We start from the raw sequence: 23,482 nt of genomic DNA on the forward strand, positions 1-23,482 counted from the left end.
AATTGTCATTAGTCTATTCTTAACCATCTGTTTGGCTGAATATTAAATATTGAGTCTGAAATCATTTTTCCCTCAGAATTATGAAGGCTCTGTTTCCCACTAGTTTCCAATGTATCAGAAATCCCAAAGTCATTATGACTACTGATCCTTTATATGTGACCCACTATTTCACTTATTCTGGGAGCTCCGTTTGTTTTAAAATTTAACAGTGATGCCATATTTTAGACTAATTTTCCTATCTATATTGGTCATGCTATGGGCTCTGTGTATTCGGTGACAGAAAAGTCTATTTAGTTTTTCCCATAAAAGACACATTTTTCATTTTTACCAATAATCTTATTGATTTGGGTACTATGAGTATGTTGGCTATCTCCTGCTATTGTTTTATACTGGGTAGAGGCCAGGGGTGCTGCTAAACATCTCCCAATGCATAAGACAGCCCCACAGCAAAGAATTATTTGGCCAAAATGTCCATAGTATCAGGAAACTTCACAAACTACTTTGACATGTCTGATCAGTCACAGCACCTTCTCCATACACTGCACTAATTTTCTGTTGCTTTTCAGTTGTGTTTTTACTTTTCTTGAAATAACTAAGCATAATATGCTGAAAATGTTGCATATTTTCTTCCATCTTCAACATTAAAATAGCTGCACAAAAATTCACCAATTTTGAGTGAGTTTTTTAAATGCACACTGAAATGACAGCTGTCACAATACAATCTAACAAAATTGTTTTCAATAAGTTAAAGACAACTAAGCACTAATAGAGCAATAGTACGGAAAAAACTAAATGAACTTTTTGGGCAACCCAATACCTGGAAACTTGTGTCCTCTAATTCTGAAGAGTTTTGTTACATCATTCCCAATTGTCTATTTCTCCCTTTTATTATTCAATTCTCTTTGTGGAACTCCTATTATTATTGAATATTAAAGATCTTGGACAGTTGCTCCAATTTTATTTTTTCCTCCCATTTTTTCTTCACTTTCAAAGCATAAATATTATTTTTCAGTGTTTCCACTGAGATTTTCATTTCTGATTCCATTTCTTATTTTCTTTTTCATGGATTCAGCATCTCTTACCTCTCAAACTATTTTTAAATATATTTTATTGTTTATGCTATTATAATTGAAACTATTAAATTATAGTTTTGTGTTTCTTTCAATTTTTACCAACCAACCTGTTCTCTACTTCCCCTAATTTGGCATTTTCTCTTTGGTACGGTCTTGGAATCTCACATAAGAGGCTTTCCTAAATTATCTAGTGACCTCTGGCCACAGGCTCATATTTAAGGGTAGGGTACTAAAAAAAAAAATCACTAAAGGTCTATGTGATAAGGCTTGTTGACTGTGAACTTTATTGCAGAAATATCAGACTGGAATATTTCTTTGGGAGCAGTTTTTAATATCAGTGTCTTCGGATCTTTTGTCTTAGGCTGTTTATAATTCCCACAGAAAAAAACCTTCTAAACTACTGACTGAAAATTATAAAAATCTGATAACCCAGGTTCTTAACCTCCTTATTGCTAATATGGTACCCCATTCCCAACTATTTTTTATGCGTCTCTATTTTATTCTTGCTAGAGAATAAATCTCTAGTCTTCAGCTATGATAAGGAAGAGGTAGTTACCTGGGTTTCCAGTCAGGAAAATGATCTATAGAGTTACTTCTAAAAAATATTTTCAATGAATCATCCTGTTTTTAGTCCTACCCTCACTCCTATTTGCAGAAATAAAGAGTACTTTTCAATTCCTGAACATTTTAGAGATTCTGTAGTACCATGAAGTTTGTTTCTCGGCATTCCCACAACTAGCTTAGGATTCCAGGATCTACAGGACAGTTAACACACTTCCTTTAGCTCTTCAGGTTCTAAAATTGCATTGCAGTTGTTTCCTCTCCCATTCTCTGCTCTCGTGAAGTTGTATTCTATAAAAATCCTTTTACTTAAGCTTTAGTGAAATTTTAAGAGGAAATGGAATTTAATTGTATTGTTTGCCACCTTGAACAGACAGTTTCTCCCTCTCTCTTCATCTATTTTATTTAGTCAGTCTTTCATCCTCACACATTCTGAGACTTTTCACTTATATTAGAGTTATCAATGATATTCATGTTACCAAATCTAATGGCTGCTTTACTCCTTTTTGACATCTTAGTAGCATGGGATACAGCTGACCACGTCTGCATTTATTAAACACTTTTCCTGGTTTCTATGACAGAACACTCTCTTGCTCTTCCACCCATGTCCCTGGCTGCTGCTCTCTCCTGATTAACACTGGCAAGTCCCAAAGCTAAATCCTTCTCAATCATAATTTCTCAATAATTTCATCCAGACATATGACTCTAAGTAACTCTCTATGCCACTTAATTCCCAATTCCAGACCCCCAGACCTGATTCTCAATTTCAGGGTCATATATTCAACTTTTTTGATATTACAACAGATTTTACAGGTGTCTAAAATATCATATAACAAAACAGAACTCTTCTTGCCTTTCTTCTGCAACTCTGCCCCTCTCCCATTTCCTTCTCCTACTTGAACTCCATGTAGTCTTTTCCCACTTCCTATACTCCAGCCACATTTGCTCTTTCAGTTCCTCAGGCATTCCATGGTCATTTTAGTTTCACTGCCTCCTCCTACAGTAACCAAAGGGAGGGGACCTCTTTCAGATCTTCACATGGTTGGCACATTCTTGCCATTCAGATCTCAATTGACACATTTTTATTCATTTAGGGCTTCTCTATCTACCCAATGAAAGCAGTCACTAATCTCTATCACAAGTCTCTATTAATCCACTTTAATTCTCTGCATAGAACCACGAATTTTTTCATTTGGTATTTATTTGTCCTCCCTCTCTTTAAATTGCAATCCTAACAGTAGAAACAATTTCTGTCTTGATCAACACAGTATCCTGAATAGTATCTGAACATAGCTAACACAATAAATATTGTAGGATAAAGTAATGCAAGAAAAAAAATTTAAGTAAAACTTTCTTCAAATTATTGTGTCAAGACAATTTATAGATTTTTTAAATATACTTTTCTGAAAAAATGTCATTGCACAGTGCATTCCAAGATACAATCCTATCATTTTACCTTTTGTATTTTGGGGATCTTTTGAACTGATTCTTCAGAAAACTATAGGTTCAATGTATTCTTCTATATGGCTGACCATCAGTCTCAAAATTCTGTTTAAATAATAAAGAAAATATTGGTTAGATTTAATCAACTTATGTATAAATTTATCATGGAAAGGTTTTAAAATTTGAAATATATAATAAAATTACAACTTTGTCATAAAATGTATATGACAAATGCTAAACTCTACAAATTATTTCTAAAAAAGAAAAAATGTAAAAATAAAAAAATAAACTAAAACAATTGCTTTCAAATTTTAGCACAGAAGTCAAAAGATGAAAATATAAAAATAACTATAACTACAAAAATATTTTATGGATGCACAACATAAAATATGTAATTTGTGACACTGATAACAAAGTGTGTGTAGGGAAGGAAAAGAGCAGAGTTACTGAAGTTAGATTGTTACGAGTGTAAAAGGGATTGTTACAACTGTAAGATGTTTTATGTAAGACCCATGGTAAACACACACACAAAAAACAAAAACCCACCAGTTGATATACAAAAGGAAATCAGAAAGGAATCAAAGCATGTCACTATTTTTAAAAAATCAATGAAAAAGACAATGAGAGAGAAAAAAATGACAAAAAAAACCCCTGCAAAGCAAAAATAAGGTACACAGTGACAATAGTAAGTCCTTCCCTATCTGTAATTACTTTAAACGTGAAGGAACTGAACTTACCAATCAAAAGACATACAGTAGTTACTTTGGAATTTAAAAAAAAATCTATCTATATACAATCCAGAAGAGACTCAATTCTAGATTTAAGGACACACAGAGGCTGAAAGTAAAAAACTAGAAAAAGGCAGTTCAAAGAAATGGTAACTAAAAGAGAACAGAAGTGGCTATACACACATAAGACTAGACTTTAAGTCAAAAACTGTCACAAGAAAAACAAAAAAGCACTATATAATAATTAAAGGTCAATTAATCAGAAATATATAACTATAAATATATATAAACCCCACATCAGAGCACAAAAATATTTAAAGCAAACACTGACCAACTGAACAAAGAAACAGACTACAACACAATAATAGATTTTAATACCCCAGTTTCAATAATGGATAGAACATCCAAACAAAAGATCAATAAGGAAACAGATGGCTTGAACATTAAAGGCCGCATGGACTTATCGGACATATACAGAATATTCCATGCCATAGCAGAATACATTCTTCTCCAGTACACATGGAATATTCTCCAGGTGTAGAGATCTCTAGATCACATATTAGGTCACAATACAAGTCATATCAAGGTGAATGAAATCATATCAAATACCTTTTTTCTGGCCACAACAGAATAAAACTAGAAGTCACTATGACAAGGAAAACTAGAAAATTCACATATCTGTGAAGACTGAACAACAGAGAGTCTTGAATAATCAATGGCTCAAAGAATAAATCAAAAGGGAAATTAGAAAAAATGTTGAGACAAACAAAAACATGATACATCAAAACTTAATGGAATGAAGCACAAACAGTACTAAGAGGGAAACTTATAGTCATGAATACAACACTAAAAAAAAAAAAATCTCAAATACAGACCTTAACTTTACACTTCAAGAAACTAGAAAAGAATAAACTAAACCCAAAGTTAGCAGAAGAAAGGAAATAAAAAATATAAAAGCAGAGCCCTGGCCAGTGTGACTTAGTTGGTTAGAGTATCATCCTGTAAATCGAAAGGCTGTGGGTTCGATTCCTGGTCAGGGCACATGCAGAGGCTGTGGGTTCAGTCCCCCGTCAGAACATGTACAAGAGTGGTCTTGGTCCCAGGTCAGGGTATGAATGAGAGGCAATCAACCAATGTTTCTCTCTCATATCAATGTGTCTCTCCCTATCTCTCTCTCCCTTACCCTCAAAAATTGACAAGTGGGCATACATCAAACTAAAACTGCACAGCAAAGAAAATCAACAAAATGAAAAAGCAACCTACTAAATGGCAGAAAATATCTGCAAATCATTTATCTGCTAATGAGTAAATATCCAAAACATATTAGGAACTCCTACAACTTGACAGAAAAAAACCTGATTTAAAAATGTGAGCAAAGGACTTAAATAGACATTTATTCTAAGGAGACAAATACATGGCCAAAAGGTATGTGAAAAGATGCTCAACATCACAAATCATTAGAGAAATGTCAATCAAAACTATGAGATATTGTCCCACATTTGTTAGGATGGCCATTATAAAAACAAAAAAAACAAAGATTAAAAGGTACTGGCAATGATATGAAGAAATCACAACCCTGTCCACTGTTGGTGGGACTGTAAAATGGTATAGCCACTATGGAAAACAATATAAAGTTTTCTCAAAAAACTAAAAATAGAAATACCATATAATCTACCAATCCCAATCCTGGTATTTATCCAAAAGAACTGAGAATAGGAACCTAAAGAGATCATTGTGCTTTCATGTTCATTACTGCATATTCATAAGTGGCCAAGGGGTAGAAAAAACCTTGAAGTCCATCCATGGATTGAATGGTTAAAGAAAATGTGGTATAAACACACAATGGAATATACGCAGCCTTATAAAAGGAGATTCTGTCATATGTGACAGTGTGCATGGAACTTGAGACACTATGCTAAGTAAAATAAACCACTTACAGAAGGACAAATAACACAATTCCACTTACATGAAGTAACTAAAGAAGTCGAATTCATACAGAAAGTAGAATGATGAGTGCCAGGGCCTTGAGAGAGGGAGAAATAGGGAGTGGCTATTCAATAGATATAGAGCTTCCACTATAGGTAAGGTGTATTTTTTTCCTCTGGCTTCTTTCAGGATTTTTTCTTTTGATTTTTTATAGTTTGAAAATGATATGCCTAGGTGTCATTTGGGGTGGGGGGTTGGGACAGGCATTTATCCTGATTGGTGAACTCTTGAGCTTCCTGGAACTGTGGTTTAATGTCTGTATTAATTTGGAGAAATTCTCAATCATTATTGTTTCAAATATTTCTTTTGCTACTTACTCTTACTTCTCCTTCTGGTATTCCCATTACATGTATGTTACACCTTTCATAGCTGTCCTGTCAGCCTTGGATATTCCATATTTTTTCAGTCTTTGTTCTCTGCTTTTTAGTTTTTGAGGATATCACTGAAGTATCCTCTAGCTCAGAGATTCTTTCCTCAGCTGTGTCCACTCTACTACTAGAAAGCCCATCAAAGTCATTCTTCATTTCTGTTATTTTTAACTCTAAAATTTACTTTTGGTTCTTTCTTAGGATTTCTATCTCTGTGCTTACATTGCCCATCTGTCTGGCATGTGTCTACTTCATCCATTAGAGAGCCCTTAGCATATTAATCATAATGTTTTACTGCTCTGATAATTCCAACATCCTTGCCGCGTCTGGTTCCAATGCTTGCTCTCTCTTCAAATTGTGTTTTCTGCCTTTTAGTATGGCTTGGGCATGATGAACTGAGTAAAAGGAACTGCTGTAAAGAAGCCTTTAGTAATACAGTGCTGAGGTATGGGGGCAGGGGAAGCACTGTATTAGTCTTATCATTAGGTCCAGTTTTTTAGTGAGCCTATGCTTCTAGACTATGAACTTCACAAGTGATTCTCAGTTTTTTTTCTCCCTCCTTAGGTGAGATAGAATAGTAAGAGGGCTAGAGTTGTGTATTTTCCTTTTTCCACAGGAATGCTAAAGGGACTGGGTATTTCCCTTCCCCCAGGTCATTTAGACTCTAATAATACCCAAACCTTTAGGCCCTGGTTAACTACAACAGTTCCCTCTGAGCACAGGCCTCGTTGAGGGAATAGAGTTCCTTTCTTCCTCCCCCTGCTGGAAACAAGAGCAGATTTTTCTCTAATACTGTGGGAATCTGGTTGAATTCCAGGAAATAAATCTCCCAGTACTGCACAGACCCCTTTATGACCAGGTCCCCCTGGAGTGTTTAACTGTTCAAGTTGTCCACAGTGAGCCTCCGGCAATCTGTCCTATGCAGCACAGTTGCTGAAGTGGTTTCAGCTGGTGAGTCACTCTGTTCTGGGAAGCTGTGACTCCTTGTATTTGCCTCTCTGACTCTCCACTCTCGGTGGCAGCAGTTTGCCCTGCATTTTCCCCTCTCTTACATGTTTAAGGAGACTTATTGATTTATAGGCACTTAATAATGTGAAGGAATTGGTTAACAACAAAGAATTTCTTAGGCCTTTCTATAACAGACCCATGATACAGACTAATGACATGATCCAAAAATAAAAACTGCTCAGGGACTGACATATATTTACTATTTATATTTAATAGGCTTCCTATGAAGTAGTCCTCAGTAGTTTCAAACACACATTCCTTGTAATAAAGAAAGCACTCAGGAATTCTGATAAAAATAAAACTTTAATCAAATGATGGCTTTAAGAATTCTAATAAATGTATATGAATTACTTTCATCGAAGTCTCTGTATCAGATAACACAGAAAAGATCATGAACCCACAGAGACTGATGACCCTATTTACATAATATTTAGTAAGGAATTGACTAATCAGATTATAGCTGCCTCATACTTGCTTCTTCCCCCCATCTCCCCATTTTGGGTGTGTGTATGTTTGTGTGTGTGTCTACTTTAATTTTTATTTTCATCTTCAAGAAGAAAAATAAGGGTGAATTTTACTAAATTAAAATTTTGGTGTGGAAAGAACTTCAGGAGCCTGTCAATTTCAATTAGCAATATTCTTTCACTGACAGCAATTTGGTGACATGTGTCAAACCTTGAAAATAATTATGTCCTCTGACCCAGTAATTTCACTTTGAGAAACAGAGATGTACCCGAAGTTTTATATTTATTGCATTATTATTTAAAATAATAAGCCTAGGAAAAAATTAAGCATTTAATAGCAGTAACAGTAGCATCAGAATATATCAAACATAAATCCAAATATGCCTAAAGTATCAACTGTGGTTATTCCTGAGTAATTACTTTATGGATTTTTAAAATATCTTTTCTTTAGTACTTTCTAAAGTTACTTCCATGAACATGCATTATTTCTATAATCAGAAAAACTTAAGTGCTGACTTTTTTCTTCCTTTCCTTTTAACTGTTTAATAAAAGAGCCCTGGCTATATGTACATAAGGAACATAAAATACATGCTTATCTGTTCCAGAGAACAAAACATGAATAACAAGTAACATGTTACTGTTCTAACACATGACTACCAGATTTTTTTCTTATGTAGTGTTCACATAACATAAAGAAGAAAGCTTTTCATTTCATTTAATAATAATTTTAAAGTTATTATTAAAATGGTTAACTCCAAAGCCTGGGTTTTAAAAAACTGAAACTACAATTAATCTTTCTCTAACCTAATAACCTGTTGACCCACTGACCTACTTTCGAATTTAGGTTAAATCTGATATCACAGATCTTTCTGGGACTGTTAGATCTATTAGCATTATTTAAAAACAGTACTGAAATTGAATTGACTGAAATAACACAAAATCTAAGCAATAATCCTTAACTGTGTTTATCACCATTTATGAAATTCTAATTTGCTACTGAGTGTATTATAGCTAAAAAGGTAATTATTTCTGAGAACAATTTTAACTTGTGAAGACCCAAATCCTTTTAAAATTAATTATTTAATATATGATTAAAGATGAAATTAAACAGTAGTTATTAATTCAATACTGAATAGGAACATTAGTCTACCTCTACAATGAATGTAAAAATATTAGAAAAATGAAAATCATTCCTGACTCCATAGCAGTTTTTAAAACCAACTTAAATTTTTAAATGACAGAAGAAACACACCCATCCCAAAGTCTTGTGGAACAGACCTCTTAGAACTGGAGAAGACTCCAGCTCAAGACAAACATCAAATGGTACTAGAACTATAGACTGTCAAATTTCTAGATATGAGGTATTTTTGAAGCTTCATTCAATAAATGAAAACTGAAAAATTAATACAGTTCTCTTACTGGCACACAGGGCTATTACAATGACTCAACTTAAGTATTTCTTCAAGTAACGTCTGAGCTCCAATCATGTAATGCACTGATCTGGTCCACCAAACACACGAGCACCTCATTCCTTTACTAGAAATGAGATTGAGGCCTGAGCCTGTCTCCAGGCTCAAGTGAACCCTCCAGGAGATCTGAAGGTTCAGAGAGAGCCCAAGCCTGAGGCTCAGAGTGAACTACACCCCGAACCAGGTCTCTACACCAGCATCAGCGGGAAGGAACCTGTGGTAGGCAGAATAATGACCCCACTAAAAGGATCATTATCCCTGAAACCTGGCAATGCGTTGCCTTACATGGCAAAAAGGGGCTTTGTAAATGTGACTAAGGTTAAAGATCTTGATTGTCTGGGTGGTCTAATGTAATCACATGAGGACTTTTCCTGGCTGTGGTCAGGAGAGCTCTGAGACAGGAGGGTCAGAAAGACGGCGGGTTTTGAAAGTGGAAGACAGTGGCCACAAGTCAAGAAATATGGGCAGTCTCTCAAAGCTTGAAAACACAAAGAAACAGATTCTCCCCTGAAGCCTCCAAAAAAGAATGCAGCCCTGCTGACACCCTAATGTTAGCCAGTGACACCATGTAGAACTTCTGGGCTGCAGGACTCTAAGATAATAAATTTGTACTGTTTTAATCAATTAAGTCTGTGATAATTGGTGTGGCAGCAACAGAAACTTTATACAGGTCCAAAATCTCTGGCGACTCAATAAAACTGCCTTTCCCATACCCTCTCTCCTTCAATATTTACAATAATCTGCCTAGAAAACCATCAAGATTAATTCCTGTATGCCCAACTTTCCTTTTGTTATCAGTCACCAGGAGAGGCCCAAGACTCCCAGGGTCATTTCCCATCACATGGACTCCTGTTCCTATATACTCTGTATATCCTTACATTAACCCCTTTTTCCTTCCTCTCCCCAAATCCTTTAACTGTGCCCTCTAGAACTCACGGTATATCATTAGCAAAATATCCTATTTCTTCAATAGTGTTGCTACACACTCTCTTCACCTTCCCTGCACAAATGGAAATCTTATTCTCCGCTAGTTCTGCTCTAGCTCCTCCTTTCAAATGATGGCTATTTTTCTCTGCTAGGTCCCATATGAGCAGGCCATGGTGGGAGGTGGATTTCCTTGTTCTTCATTATCATTTCTGAATTATTCTTTCTCCCCTCCCTAAAATGTGCATGAAACACAGTTTCAATGCACACTGAAACTCTAACTCTCATGCCTCCAGACTATGTCAACTATCATCCTCTTCTTGTTGTAACCATTCATAAAACCCCCAGAACAAGCCCACTCCTTCCCTAAGGCTGTTATTCTAACACCACTTTTGTCATCGTTTTTGGATTTTAATATCTACATAAATGATACTCCCAACATCCTTGCCAGTCAGTTCCTTTGACCTTCTCTCCTCCAACAACCCTGCGCTCCATCCTATCTCCCACTCATTGCCCTGGAGTTACTCTAGAACTCACCATTACCAATAATCACACATCTCCCCATCTCAGTTCCAAGCACCTTACCCCTCAATTCCTCAAACTAATAACAGCATGTAATCAGCTTGATTCAATACCACAAAAAAGAAAAATACAAGTACTTTTTTAAACTGGCAATACAGCTCTAATTTATTTATGTCTTTAAAAAAAAAAAAAACAAACCTGTCCTAGCCTCCTAATTTTGCTGGGCCTTCACAGTTTCTTAGCCCATAAAAGCCACAAAGGAGCAAGGTGAGTTGATCTGAGATAGGGAGTATCAGAAATAGTGACAGCCTCTGTTGGTCAGGTTGCTCATCATCCTTTAGAGATGCTTAATTTTTTTCATGTCTGTCTGAAAACTACTATTCCTTTTTGTCACTGAGTCCTTTGTACGTTTATAATATAGATAAGCAATTTCACGGCAAAATGCAATGGTCACTTACAACTCTAATACAGCTGAAGTCGTGCTGATAAAAACTTATCATCCCAACAACAGCATTTACTAACATACGCACAAATAATACCAATATTGAAGAATGTGTGAAGGGGGAAAACTAAGGCTTCTGAAAATCATTTGTTTTGTCAATTTTGCTTTCTAGCTTCATTCCATTTCTCCAGCTTCATCTCTCATTTCACCCTCACTGTACATACACACTCTGTTCTGCAGCCACAGTAAACTTGTACTTGTCACTATTCCCGTGAAGTAGAAAATAAAGACCTCTGGGTAAACAAAGGACTGCCCATCAGTGCCAAACATATTATCAACATAAATGACTTCTTAAAACAGTAAACTTAAATTGTTCTCAGGAAATCACATTGTCACATCAGGATTCAGTTAATCAATATGTTAAATTCATATTGTTCATAACTAAACAGAGATACTGTGTATTAGACCCCTATGGCTGGTATAACAAATTACCACCAACTTAATGGAATAAAACAACACAAATTTATCATTTCCCCGTTCCATAGGTCAGGGTCCAACACTGGTCTCATTGGGCTAAACTCAAGGCGTCTGCAAAGCTGCATTCCTTTATGGCAACTCCAGCAGAAGATCTGTTTCCTTGCCCTTTCAAGCTTCTAGAGGTGACCCTCCTCAATCTTCAAAGCCAGCAGCAGGCCAACTCCTTCTCAAGTTGCCATATCTTCTGCCTCCCACTTCCCTTACAAAGACCCTTGTGATTACATTGGGCCTACTCAGATAATCCAAAGTAATTTTCCCATTTTAAGGTCAACTGATTAGCAATATGAATTCATCTTCACAATACAACATAATATAGTTACAGGTTCTGGAAATTAGCATGTATACAGCTTTGAAGGGCCGTTATCCTGCCTACCATAATGACCCAAGAAGTCTCTCCTTGGCAAAGACAAAATAAAGTACCTTTTGGGGAAGGTGAAACATCAAAGATCACCATGCCAGTATGTTTGTAACTTCTGAACTATTTTTTCCTTTCATGTTTCTTCAAGACAACTGACTCAGTGGACTGAGTGCCAGCCTGAGAACCAAAGGGTCACTGGTTTGATTCCCAGGGAACATGCTTGGGTTTTGGGCCAGGTCCCTATTAGGGGATACAAGAAAAGCAACCACACACTAATGTTTCTCTCCCTCTCTTTCTCCTTCCCCTCCCTTTGCTCAGAAAATGAATAAATAAAATCTTTAAAAAATATGGATAAATAATTCCAGATGTATGAATTCAAATGCAACTGAAGTCTAAAGTTATTGCTATATGGCAGCAACAGGCTCTATTGACGTTTTCCTGAATGACAGAAAGTTTGTTTAATTTAATATCCACATGATTTTAAAAGCACACTTTTTCTTTTGGACAACTATTTAATGTGCTACAGAATATGTAAAAAAGGTATAACTTCTAAGTGTCAAACAGATATCCAAACAAGATGAATTAAATCACAGCCTTTGTGAAACAGTCTATTTTATTTTGTTAATATTTTATAGTTTATGCTATTTACAGTTGTCCCATTTTTTCCCCTTCACCCTCCTCCACCCACCCCATCCCCCACTTCCATAAAGAAAGAACAAGTATGAAGGGCCCATGGACATGGACAATGGGTGAGGGTGAGGGGGCTGATTATAGAGTAGTCTTTTTTAAAAAGACAAGTGTACATAAATTTCTGAGATAATTCTCTAGGAAAAAAAGGGAAGATAGAATGAATATGAATTACATTATCCTAAAAGAAGTACAGAATTTCACTAGTACATAAATCCCTAGGGACCTGTTAAGAAATCTGATTATTAAGAAGTATTATAAAAATAGTAGGCTCAGGATAGCTCATGAGATATTTAGTAATTTATAACTAATATATATAAATATAATAACAACTTTTGACATCTTATATAACTTCATCAATGAGGTCACCAGATAACACTAAAAATATCAGTTATTTTAAAGCCTCAAGTATTCCTCTAACTTTTTGCAGTATAATCACTTCATAAAATGACAATTGTTCTGACCTATTAAAACTTGGGTAAACTGCCAGGTTGCTTCTGTGCAGCCAAATAGGCCAAACAAGTTCATAACCAACTGAAAACTAGTTCAAGTTTAGATTCATCCTGAACCACAGATTATTCAGAAAACAACCATAAAGCATTTCCTCTTCACCAAAATAAACAGTATATCTATATTTATATTTAATATTTATTACCTTTAAAGATTTTGTAATATATGATATATACATATACTATCCATTTCTACTTATCTCTCTATTCCTATTTATTTTCAAAGCTTTCAAATGAACAATTATTTGTGGGTGTATGTTTACCCCTTTATTGACTACTATTTTTTAACCCACTGAATGATTTGCTTAATTCATACCTGAAGCGACAAGGTCTAGCAAAAATGGCAGGTTAAGACCCTACCTGGATCTGCAGTATCAAGGCAAATGGGGCTTGAATGGCACAGACACATGTTCTTTGCAGCATGCAAGTACACAGTAGTAATTACGAAGAGGATGTGTAAATGGCACAAAAATTCAGAGCCACAAGGCCTATGGGTAGGTTCCAGAGGGTATAACCTAGACTTTTAACAAGTATTACAGAACAGAGATATACCTTTGATACAGAACACACAGGATTTAAGATTTCTACTGATCTATGGTTCAAGCCTGCTACTGAGCCCATGCAGTAAACTTGTATTTCATATTCTATTGTATTTTCCAGTTCCGATATTTCCATTTGATTCTTTAATATCATTTCTATTTTTCAAAGCAGAGCTACCTTTCCATTCATTTCAGGAGTGCACATTTTAATCTCATTGAACATGAATATAACAGTTGATTTAAAGAATTTTTCTGCTAATTCCATCATCTGGAACATCTCAGGGTTGACATCTGTTGCCTGTTCCCATAGAAAATGGTCCAATTTTCCTTTTGTCTCTTTTGTCAAGTAATTTTAGATTATATCCTAGATATTCTAAATATGATGTTATAAAATTCTAGATTCCATTAACATCTTCTGAAGAATTTGATTTTGTTGCTGTTGTTGTTAAGCTCAGGCTGGAATTATATACTAGACAGCCTTCTATGGGGCAGTAGTCCCAATGTTAGTTCGATTTTCAAAGTCTTTACTATGTTATTTGGGTTTGTCCTCTGCCATGCATCATTCAGGGACAAATCTGAGATTTGAAGGGTAGTTTATATTACAGTCCAGTTCTCATAAGTCTGTGTTTCTTTAGGTCTGTTCTGTGCATGTGCAGCTCATGTGTGAGGTGGGACTTCTGTGGGTTCATACTCACAATTAGGGAATATCCTCTCACATCAGCTCTCTTGTCTCTGAGCATCAGCATGCTCTTGTCTCCAGGGGCCTTATTCCCAATTTCTCTGGCCAAGGAAATGGTTTTCTCTGAGTTTTAAGTAATTGTGTCACCATGGCAATGCAACATTCTTTATAGGTGGAGATGGTCTCAAGGCAAACTTAAGAAAGAAAAAGATCCCCTTTCCTTACCCTGTGGCTAGAAATAGGGGTTTCTCTAGGAGCTTTTGCTAACTCCTATATCCACTTGTATAGTTCTACAATTTAGCCCATTCGCTCAAAGCTGGGACATGGAAAAGAAAAGGGTTCACTCACCATTATACAGACTATCCTCAAGTTCTGACTTCCCTTCTCAATTTGTTCTCCATTATTGACTTCCATAGTCTTTAGATAGTTGGTTTTTATAGCCTATTGACAGTGTTTTTATTAAATTTATTGGGGTGACATTGGTCAATAAATTATATAGATTTGAAGTGTGCAATTCTATATACATCACCTGTATATATTGCATTGTGTATCAACCACCCAAAGTTGAAACTCCTCCTGTCACCATGTATGTTTTTAGTTCTAATCAGTCATAGGGTTTACTCTATTATGTCATTTCCCAACAGACTTTAACCAAATGGCTTTAGTACTCACTGACAGATCATTATCTAGATTCATAATTTTATTAGAGGATACGCTGTGGTGAGTTTTTAATCCTAACATTCTCCCAGCATTTCTTACTAGCTATGATTCTACTACAATGGTAAACTTTTGCTCCTAACTATTTAGTTACCTTAAAAGTACAGAAAAAGAATAATGGTTGATTCTTTCATTTACCAATGATTTTCGGATGAATGAACTGGTGTCTATGAGGTTTTTAAAATAATTATTATTATGAACTTTTGGATTCTTATATAAATGTATATTTCAATCTCCTATAGTCATTATATTTTTTAAAACCTATTTTTATGGAAAATTTCAAATATACACAAAAGTAAAAAAGAATAATAAAAATTACTAACCCATACACCCATCATCCATTTTCAACAATTATTAAATCATGGTTAATCTTATTTCATTTATTCTGCCCCTTCCCCATTTTTTTAATCCTCCTTTGTATTATTAAAAGCAAACCCCCAAAATTATTTCCTTTCATCTACATGCACTCCAGTATGATCTATAAATTATAAAAACTTTTTAAAAACATAACCTTTAAAAGTTAACATAAGATGTATAAGAACTACACACAAAATAACATTTCTAAGAAAAATTTTTAAAGACCTAAACATATATAAAGACATATACCATGGTTAATGTATTGAAAGTTGCACTATGAAAACATGTCCAATATATCCAAACTGATCTACAGAATCAGCATTAAACTAGTTAATAATAAAGTGAAATAATAATATTAAACTTGCTAACATTAAGCAGGAGTTTGGCTGTTTATTTATTAGGAAACTGACAGGCTGAATAAAAAAATCTTTACTGAAATTTAAAGTACCAAAGCAATTTTGAAGAATAAAGTTGGAAGATTTAAAATTACACTAATTAAAAGTGTACGGTACTGGCACAAGAACATATAGACCAATGAAAGAGTTGAGTCCAAGAACTGACCCACAAATAAAGAGTCACCTGAATTACAACAGAGAATCTACTGTATTACAGCAGAGAAAGGATAGTCTTTTCCATAAATCATGCTTGACCAAATGGATTTCAATATGAAAAATAAAATGAACCACAAATACTACCACATATCATGCATAAACCTAAATATAAAAGTTAAAACAATTAACTTTATAGAAAACAAATAGGAATATATTCTTGGCTTTGGGATAGGCAAAGATTTCTTAAAACACACAAAAAGCACTAACCATAAAAGAATACTTTGATAAAATGGACATTTTTAAAATTAAAAAATTATCTTAATCTAGATATGCTAATGTTTTAAGTAGAAGAGATAACTTTAATACCTAATCCAACAAAAAAATTTATCCTATAAATAAACAGCTTCCCTAAATTCATAAGACAGACACTCCGATAGAAAAATGGGCAAATGACACAAAAAACAGGCATTTCTCAAGAGGATATACAAATGATCAGCAAGCATATAAACATCAACTAAGAATTATAAGTTAAAGCCACAATAAATTTTACTACATACACAGCAGAAGAGCTAATATTAAAAACATTAATAATTTCTAGCGTTAGTGAAGATGCAGGTCAACAAGAACTCTTGCACACTGCTGGTGGCAGTGTAAAGAGATTCAATCCTTTTGGAAAACTAGGAGGATCTACTAAAGCTAAACAGACAAATACCCTAATCCAGCCACTCACTCTTTGATATTTAGCCAACAGAAATGCATACATATGTACACCAAGAGACATGCAGGAATGTTTATGGCAACATGGTTCATAAAAGCCCCAAACTGAAAATGATCCAAATGGTCATCAACAGTAGAAGGGAGAAATAAATTGTGGTATATACATACAAATGATGTTATTACAAAGCAATGAAAAAGGAAAACTATTATTATATGAATCAATATGGATGACTATTAAACAAGATGATCAAATACAGCAGACACGAAGTGCAAAAATAGACAATACTAATGGAGAGTGAATGAACTCAGAATAACAATTACCTGTGGGAGTGTGTGAGGACTGTCAGGGGACATGAAGGAGGCTCCTGGATTGATGAAAATGATCTATATCTTGATCTTGGTATCGGTTAAAGAATGATGACTTCATAAAATTTCATCAAAATGACACTCAGGATTTATGCACTTCATAATATGGCATGGTTTAATTTGATATAAAAAGTTTTTACAAGTTAGTATTTTATCAATCCCTTGATTTTTAAAATTTTGTCATTTTATTTGTTGATGGAATTGAAGTTTCTAACAGAAATAGGTTTCTACATCAGTCTGCCTTTTAGTTGGATTACTAAAAATCATATTTATTTCTTTTTTCAGTATAATTACTGAAGAGTTGTATTGATATGTGGATCCTTTCCACATTGAGAAAGCAATGGAAAGCCCAGCTTGAAGTATCTATCCCATATTCACAAACTAGAAAATTCTAAGACAGCATATTTCCTTAATGTAAAAACAACTGATCAATGTTGCTACAGGTTCCAGATCACTAGCTCCCATAGTTTGTATCTGGCAAAAAGAGGCAAGAAAACTCAAGGCTTCTGAGGTCTAGCACCCAAGGTCGGCTTTAGCTGGAACTGAAAGCAGGAAATTAAGGCAAGGTGTCGTCATAAGGTTGTTGTGGAAATAAAACCAATTATTAAATGTAAAGTGCCTAGCACAAAATAAATGCTCAGAATGTATGTAATTATTAATAAAATTTTGAGAAACACTGTATTATATCTTTATTCTTGAATTTCCTTCAAAATAAATATTTCATTTAATAAATAAAACCAGATCTGCTTTTAAGAACAAAGTACATTTATGGAGCTAAGGAAACACCTAATAGATTTTTAATGAAACAAGTTGAAGTAAAGAAAAGTACAGGATAGGTGAAAATGTATTTAATTGACTATTCCAAAAGTTTTTCAAAGTTCTAAATTATACTAATTGGTACTCAACTATGATCTTATGATTAAAATAACTGAGATAATCTTCAAGAATACTGTTACTATGAAGATTTTATCTCTGTATAGCAGTTTCTGTATTTGCAAGGTTCCATTTCACTTTATCACCACATTACCCTAAAATAACTAAATGTTTTAGAAAATACTTTTGTCATAAACTTATTATATCCAGTAAATCATCACAGAAAAGAGCACCTGCTTTGATGACAACATGGCTAATCATAAACCACCCATCAAAAAATACCACTCAGTAATGGTACCACCATGTAAACAGAGTACACGTGAGAGCACTGGGAAAAATAAAAACAAGGACTGTAAGTGTATTTTTCGTGGAAGTAAATGGTAATTTAAAAGCAACAGTATTTGGACATCATGTGCAGGGCTTTTTGGTAAATACTAAAGATGTTTCTTTACACTTTTTTACTTGGAAATAAATAAGTTTCCAGAAAAGTACAAGAATAGTTCAAAGAACACCTATATATACTTTATCCAGATTCACCAACTGTTAACACTTGCATAATTTTCTTTATCATAAACATATCTTCTGGTCTATTTGAGATTAAGCTGTATATATCATACTCTTAATACCCCTAAATTCTTCAATGTATACTTCCTAAAAACAAAGACATTCGCTTACATAACCATAGTTACAAACTTCAGAAAATTATAAAATATTTTTATTTAATGTCTATTTTCCCACTTTTTTAACCTAGTAAATAAAAGTCCTTTAGGGTTGTCTTCCTCTTCTAGGACAGAATCTAGTCTAGAGACATGTACTATATTTTGGTGTCATAGCGCCGTAAATTCCTTTAATTTGGAACAGTTTTCTTCAGCTAAATACCTTTGAAATTGTACTATCTTTATAAGGCATTATGAAAGATAAGACTTTAGAAGTTGGGTTCTTGAGCAAATTATATAGGGAAGTTTCATTAAACAAGAGGTTTAGTGGAAGAGTCAAGAAAAGTTTCATAATACTTAGATGAATGGCTTTTTATATATATACATTTTAAAGCTTTACAATGAGAAAGAAGGCTTCTAGGTTTCTCTGAGATTGGTAATTCTTGGACTAGTGATCCAAATAGTCTCTTAAGATTTCAAAAAATAACAATACATCATATAATCAATTAAACAAATAAATCTGGCCAATAAGCTGATGACGGTCTGTAAAGAATGAATCCAGAGAAAAATCAGTTTTCAATAAAATTCTCTCCTATGGCTAACAAAAACATCCAGTCTCAATAAGCAAATCTTTTCTTAAAAAAAGAAAAAGAAAACTGGAATTATGTGATCATGCACAGATAGTTATTGGAACACCACAGATCTACAAACACAGTCAACAAACACTGACTGTGTGCCAACTATGTGCCATGCCTATATCAGCTACAGGGGGACTCAGTAGTTAAAAAAACAGGAATGGTACCTACCCTTAGGAAACTATAATTTGGTAAATCTTGACAGCTATTATTTTTTCCTATTTTGAAAATGAAGCAACTAAGACTCAGAGTTATAAATGTTTCCAAAGTCTCAAAACTATTAAGCCTTCTAGAGGAACAAGAAAGGAGACTAAAATTGTGGTCTTTTATCTCCTAACAGAGGACTTAACCTGTCTGTCATACTGAAGAGTTCCTTAAGATTGTCCTCCATGCCTCCAAAAGGGAGGCATGGTCCCGTTGACACCAAAAGGGACCGTGTACCTTCATCCCCAAAATTGAGTGAGTCACCAACAAGTTTCTAAGTAATATATTAGTATTTTCACTTAAAAATAACAGGTAATCTCCATACATTAGAGAAAAGAATTATACAAAAGGTATAAATAATCTTCTAAGAGCTTACTTTTCTCCACATACACATTCATTTAAAAAATATATATCAATTTCTCTTATTTTCTACTTTAAAACAGCCACACAGGTCAGTGTAATTATAATATGAGTTACACTTCCCAGGACAGAAAACGGTATAAACAAATCACTGAGAGCTGGTACTGATTCTCACCCCCCTCTAATTCCCACCCACTCATCTCTTCACCTTAGCACCCCATCTATAAATACTTCTCCAACTGCACAGAGCAGAAGTCAATTAACTTACTCCGGAAAAAATCACATAAGTATTTTTGGCTTTCTGGGCCCTAAGGTCTACTATGCATCTACTTAACTCTGCCACTATTGCTTGAAAACAGCCATACACAACATGTAAAAAATAATAGTGGCTGTGTTCCAATAAAAGCTTTATTCACTGACACTGACATCCGAATTTCATATAATTTACACATGTCTCAAAGTAGTATTCTTTTATGATTTTTTTCCCAACCACTTAACAATATAAATACAATTCTTGGTTCACAGTCATATAAAAACAGGCAGCAGGCTGAATTGGTAGTCTGTGCAGATCCCTGATAGATAGAAAAGACTTGTTTGTAAGCTGGAGCTGCAATAGGTGAATAGGTGACTGGCCCTTTCCACCTTAATCAAATGGTTCTTTATCTCTAAACCTAAAATCTGACAGGAAATAATTCTTATTCTACTTTTCAGTGATTTGTAAATTTCCTTTCCTTATCTCAGAAAAAAAGACAAAAAGTTATAAATCTGACTTTGGGGCAGTAAATTTGAAAAATTCCAGGAATTGCTGAAAATAATTTACACCTGGATATCAATTTGCTTACCAATAAATAACCTTTCACTCTTCCTAAGAATGAAAATTCTAAAGATAATTAAAAGCTATCAAGGAAAGTTAACAGATCATGACCTAATATTTTTATAATACTCTGTCCTATGCTTCTTGCCAGGAATTTCAAACCTCACTATACCCAATAATTATGAAAAAAAAAAAAAGAAAAAAGAAAAAAATGACAGCATACCTCTGAGCTCAAAATGAAGATTGACGGTATCTAGTGAAACTCACCAAGTTCTAAAGATCCATCTAAGAGGAATGCAGAATTTTCCAAAGGCATCTTACACTGAGACAGAATCAGCTTCTGAGTTTCAGCAGCTTTACAGGAAAAAATAAAATAAAAAATCTATAAAACAAAGGCAGCTGTGGAACTAATGTTAACCAAATACTAAGTAACAATACCTACAGTGTTTTTCCCCCATCTAAATATACAACATTAATTGGGGCCTTCTATGTGCCAGGAATTGGGGATGTAGCAATGAACATGTCACATCCCATCATACTCAGAGAGCTCAGTCCGTAGGGCAACTCCAAGTGGGATGAAAGGCTTTAAGAATCATGATGATGTGAAGAGAAAGCATGGCAGATATGCAAACCAGTCTGGTGGAAATTGGTTAGAGAAGGCCTCCTTAAGGAGAAGCATTTAATACAAGCATGAGTAGTATCTGGCAAAAAGTGAGGGGGAGGGGACAGAAAGAACATATTTCAGCCAAGGGGAACAGCATGTCCAATGGGCCAGAGGAATATGGTGTTGGAGTGGAAATAAAAAAAGTCTGGTGTGGCTGCTCAGAGTAAGAAAAGGAATGAAAGAACCCATCCCTGAGATGAGATGGACAAGAGAGGAAAGTAAGAGGTGAAGGAATTGGCTTCAAATCACATAGTCTCACACAGGGCTGAAAAGCAGAGCCCATTTTAAAAAACCCTTACCACTTGACAACAATAGACTAGCCATTCTGAAGCTCTTCCCAGGCCCCTGACCTCAATGCTCTGAGAAGGAAGCAGAGGGAAGTCCTTGTGGGGAGTCCTTTCAGGGGACTTTTGCAAGGGCCAGAGGGAAGACTGCCCTGGGGCAATAAAGCCAGCCTCCCTAGGGATGGATGAATTGCTCAACTGACCATCAGGGGCCCTCCAGCAGAATGAGGGAAAAATAAATATCAGTCTCAGCACCATTCTCAATGACTAATTAACAGTTACCAAGCACTTTACTATATGTGAAGCCCTGTTCTAAGTGCTTTACATGTATTAACTAACTCAATCTTTTTAACATCCTTACAAGGCAGGTACTTTTATTACCACTGTATTTCCAGTGTGACTTTATGAAACAGCCCAAACATTACCATTAATTTTTATTAATAATTAAAATAAAAATTATCAGAAATGTTAACAGCTCTTACCACAATATTGAAAGCATTTTAATTATCTTTCTAACAGAAAAACACTATTTTAACTAATTAACAAAAATAAAAGACTTTATAACTTATTTTGTTATCACTTTTTCAACTAGTGGTTCTATTAAGAGTTGGAGAAAGTCTGTTTCTTACTCATTGATTCACTCACTACAACAGTTTCTACATACCCAATACTGAAGAAAACACACCAAATTCCTACCCTAGTGGAATTCAGCCACTGAAATATAATGAAGATTGATACCCTGTGGCAATTATATTTTTGCAACACATCCTGGTTTTTGAATGAAGAACCAACAGACAGACAAAATCTGATGCAACAGAAAAAAATCAAAACCTTAGAGGAGTTGACTGCAAATAAAAAAAAAATCGTGTGTTAAAGGTGGACAAAGAGGAAGAATAAAAAATTGTTCCACTGAAGAACATACTAAGGAAGAATGGAAAAGAATCTTTACCCCAAAAGCACAGAGAAATTGTAGTAACCAATGCACTATAATGAAGGGCCTTAAAGGAATTAACAGTTATGAAAATAAGTGGATGAATAATACACAGCAAGATTCAAGACTATAATCTAGTAATTGAAGTGATAAAAAAAATTACCTCAATCCACCAGTCTTTACACTGGGAACCTGATGGTTTTAATTTCCAGTTTCCAACCAGTTACTAGAATTAATATCAAGGTCAGAGCATCATACTGCGCTCTCCTTTTCTACACTTTATAATCCTCCTTCTTCCCATTCACAAGAGAAAGATATATCACTCACACATCTGAAATCTTACTACAATGCATTTCCCTGAGACACAGAAACACAACACCAAAGAAATCATTTGAAATATTGATATTGTGGGGAGGGGGAGGTAACCTTGAATGGAATAGCCATACATACATCCAAGGTGGTCTTGTCTTTCCCTGTCCAAAACACTTTTGTTAAAGATAATCCCTGACATTAAAAAGAAGATATTTTGGCCCCAATGGGTTGTTAAAACTTTAGGAGATAAGAATAATATAAACTTTTTTTTTATATTTTATTTATTTATTTTTTAGAGAGGGAAGGGAGGGAGATAGAGAGAGAGAGAGAAACATCAATGTGCGGTTGCTGGGGGTTATGGCCTGCAACCCAGGAATGTACCCTGGCTGGGAATCGAACCTGGGACACTTTGGTTCCCAGCCCGCGCTCAATCCACTGAGCTACGCCAGCCAGGGCTTAGAATAATATAAACTTTTGATTAATAACCTCACCTGAGAGAAAATCCAATAAAAATAGTGATAATATTGAAGAAAGCTACAACTTAGTTCGCCCAGGTAAAAAGCCTATAGCCAGACATCTTACATAATTTACCTAGAATTATTTAGAATTCAAGATCTGCATTTTAACCATTATCAGAGAAATGAGAAAGACAGTACATTCTATCAATCACCTTTGTCTTATGTCTGTGACTTAAAGGTATTTTTTATGATTTCAAGAAGTTAAAAAGAGGCCTTACTTCTGCCA

At 34.7% G+C, this 23,482-nt stretch overlaps 1 protein-coding gene across 20 annotated transcripts in view; it reads right to left on the reverse strand.

Moving 5' to 3' along the window:
- The window catches only part of CLOCK (clock circadian regulator), a 121,183-nt gene that overhangs the window by 70,130 nt on the left and 27,571 nt on the right, over window positions 1–23,482 (reverse strand). For 8 of the 20 annotated variants that reach the window (XM_045834234.1, XM_045834222.1, XM_045834233.1 and 5 more), the window contains 2 exons: window positions 20,771–20,901; window positions 3,091–3,182 (listed from right to left, as the gene is read on the reverse strand). The gene's annotated coding sequence lies outside the window, so the exon portion shown is untranslated. Of the gene's footprint in view, window positions 1–3,090; window positions 3,183–16,960; window positions 17,102–20,770; window positions 20,902–23,482 lie in introns of all 20 variants that reach the window. The other 12 variants (XM_045834225.1, XM_045834217.1, XM_045834226.1 and 9 more) reach the window with 5 other exon arrangements.

The sequence above is a fragment of the Phyllostomus hastatus genome, unplaced genomic scaffold (assembly GCF_019186645.2).
Source record: "Phyllostomus hastatus isolate PE091 unplaced genomic scaffold, TTU_PhHast_1.1 phas_contig_196, whole genome shotgun sequence".
NCBI lineage: Eukaryota > Metazoa > Chordata > Mammalia > Chiroptera > Phyllostomidae > Phyllostomus > Phyllostomus hastatus.